We start from the raw sequence: 3,469 nt of genomic DNA on the forward strand, positions 1-3,469 counted from the left end.
TTTTAATATTTTTATTTATTTATTCATAAGAGACACAGAGAGAGAGAGAGGCAGAGACACAGGCAGAGGGAGAAGCAGGCTCCATGCAGGGAGCCCAGTGTGGGACTTGATCCCAGGTCTCCAGGATCATGCCCTGGGCCGAAGGCAGGCGCCAAACTGCTGAGCCACCCAGGCTACCCCAAGAAATGATTTCCTTCTTATCCTTGCTGATGTCTAGTAACTTCAGAGAAAAGGTCCATTACCACTGCTCTCTTCCTTTGTTTTCATCCCAGCTGCAAAATCACATTCTGAACCCAGCCCTTGCAGGCTGCCTTCTGTTATCTCTTTGAGACTCCAGTTGCATTCATCCTGCAATGTTAAATGCCTTCTCTATAAGGTCCCAGGGCTATAAAGGTCTCCAGAGCATGAGGAAGCCCTCAAGTGGCTCAAAGACAGAAGGAAGCAGACAGGTGTATGCTCACACTTGGTTATTCTTCCTGCCAGTAGGAACACGACCAGCTAGGATTGGAGGGTGACCAGCATCTGTGGTGAAGAGCAAGAAAAAGGACCAGAGAGGAGGGGACATTGTGGTTTTCAGTTGCGTTTCCTTCACGACTAATGAAATTGAGCTGCTTCTCCAATGTTTATTGGTCACTTGGATAACCTCTTTTTGAGGTGTTTCTTCAAATCTTTGGTCCACTTTTTCTCTCGGGTGATCTGTCTTGTTGCTTTGTACACATTTTATATTCCAGAAATGAAGGACAGGCATACCTTCCAGGCAAAAAGAAAACCATTGCGATGTCTTTGGCAGAGTTAATCTGTGTGTCTCGTGTTGGGGGAGAGTAGGAGTTGGTGTGACTCTGAGATCATGGATGAGGAAGGGAGCCAGGCTGATGTTTGGCTGGTAAGCACCTGCCTGGCTATGCTGATTCTTAAAATACTGAAATAATTCCATGCCTCTTGGAAAGTAGGTGCTGTTCTGAGCCCTCAATGCCTTCCCTTTCTTCTCTTCCTCTCCTCTATCCTCTCTTCTGCTCCCCTTTCTTTTCCATTCCATTCTTTCTCCCTCAGTAGGTCGTCACTGAATACTTCCCATAGGCATAGACAGTCCTGAATAAGAATTAAGAAACAAACAAATACTAGGAGCCATCTACAGGTATATCTATGTGTGACAAAACATACAAAATATTAAGAAGCACAATAATCATGATGCCTAACATGTCTTCAGACACCATTTTAAGCACTTCATCTTATAATAACTCTATAAGACGGAGATTATTGTTATCGCCATTTGTCAGATGACAAATCTGAAACCCTGAGAGATTAGGCAATTTTCTCAAGGTCACATAGAAGTAAGTGGCAGTGAATGCTGGGAATCCATGCTCTTCACCACCGTCGCCTCTGTGCTGTGCGCGTGCATCAACCTGAATGGGCATTTCCGGTTACAGAAGGAAAGGGAAGGGAACTGTAGTTGTCAGTGTTCAGCTGGGGAAGCAGAAACCACTCTACTGTCTTAAAGAGAGTGTATTTAATATGGAGAATTGGTTCTAAAAGCATTGGAACCAATTGACAGAAGGAGCAAAGAGGGGACACTGGTGCTCAGAGTTCCATAACTTCTGGAAGCTGCTACTGCTACCAAAGGAGGAAAGATGTTGACCCCGAGTCCACAGAAACACTCACCCTTGCAGCTGCTGCCCACTGGGACTCCAGGAGCTACGGTCCCGCAGAAGCTCCCGGAGTCTATGGGCCCCAGCAGCCATATGCCTCTGCTGCTGTCCACTCTGTCCCCACTGTTGCCTGCTGGAGCCATGGGTAGAATCAGGAGCAGCAAACAAAAAAACCAAAGCAGACTTGTATGTACCTCCAGCCCATGAATGCCTCCCACTGACAGAATCCAGAGCTCAGCTGGCAAGGGAGCCTGGAAAATGTAGTCTGTGGGCTTGCCACTGAACATGCTAGAAGGTCAGAGTGAGGCTGAGACCCAGAGCATAGACTACAAGCTCAGTACTGTAGTCTGAGATGTGGGTACAGGAAGGAAGAAAAGCTTATTTTGTTGCATCTAAGATAGAATTGATTATAAGATGTACCCCAATACTAGGTACCATCCAGAAAGAAAAATACTGTCAAGAGGTACACCCCCCTTCTAGAGATGTTAAAGTCCCTCTTGAAATTGAAGCAATGTGGTAAATGGCTGCCCTCAACTTGCCTGTGGTCTAAGGGGGTGGATTCCCACAGAGATCATTGTCACACAATCCGAGTGATATGACAGGTCACCCCATGACCTTGACGAGAAGTGGGCTTTAGGATGCTTTCTAAAGGAGTCCGAACTGAGTCTCAAAAGATGAATCTGAGTTTCTAAGGAAATGCTTTTCTTTTCTTCTTTCTTTAATTTCTTTTCTTTTCTTTTCTTTTCTTTTCTTTTCTTTTCTTTTCTTTTCTTTTCTTTTCTTTTCTTTTCTTTTCTTTTCTTTTCTTCTTCTTTCTTTCAGCACAAAGGCTGGGTGAAGTTCGCTGTGTCTGGGACCTTGCAGAGCGTTGAGAATGACTGGTGTGTGGTGGGTAAATTGACGGGCCAACCAAAGTGAGCCTGGACGATTGCAGGGGTGCAGTCACACAGGATGTCATGTGAAGCATTTTGACATTTCCCCAAAGGCCGACAGCAGCTTTTGAAGGGTTTTTAAGCACCATCATAAGTCCACTTGAAATTTGACTCAGGATTGCAATTCAGTTGGCTCATGGCAGTGTGGCCGCAGCTGTTGCTAACTGCTCAAATACCTCCTTCCTCTTGGTGGCTGCTCCTGCTCCAGGCCCTCCTCGCAGCCGCATCTACCCCATCCCCTCTCCTGGAACCCTCCAGATCCAGCCACTAAGAAGCAGTGCCTCTCTGGAGCATTTAGTCAAGCCATTCCATGGTACTGCTGCCTCGACATCCATTTTGTTAGGCCAAAAAGCAACCTGTGGAGAACTCAGACTGACCCTTGCCCCTCGTGCAAGTGCACACCCCGAATAACAGTGCGCAGAGTCACAAGCAAGTGCAGGTTCTGGATAGGATGTCCCCAGCAGCCCTCATGATCGAGGAACAGGCTCCCTCGCCTCCCAGGGTGCCCCTGAGATACGAGCTCCACGGAGCTTATCACAATTCTGTTTGGGGTTTGAAGTGACCATTTGGGCCTTAGCCTGGGAACCCCAAAGCCCTCCAGCCATGGGTTGGAATGACGGCTCATGCCCAGACGCCTCTGTGTACTTTCTCTGCCTTGACTTCCCCACGTCGGCCACTGGGGCATGCTGTGCGCGTCCTGCAGGACCTGTAAGCAAGAACTTTCTCTGTTCTAGTTTCTCCGTAGTCCTTGGTTGAACCACAGCTCACGATCTGGCGCCCTGTGCTCTCCACTTAACAAATATTCTTTTCAGAAGGGCATAGCAGCCTGGCGCTTTCATCATTTAAATATTGTCAAATATTTTGAATGTCATCCCCAGGTTCGCTACGTAA

The sequence above is a fragment of the Nyctereutes procyonoides genome, unplaced genomic scaffold (assembly GCF_905146905.1).
Source record: "Nyctereutes procyonoides isolate TBG_1078 unplaced genomic scaffold, NYPRO_anot_genome, whole genome shotgun sequence".
In the NCBI taxonomy this organism is placed as follows: Eukaryota; Metazoa; Chordata; class Mammalia; order Carnivora; family Canidae; genus Nyctereutes; species Nyctereutes procyonoides.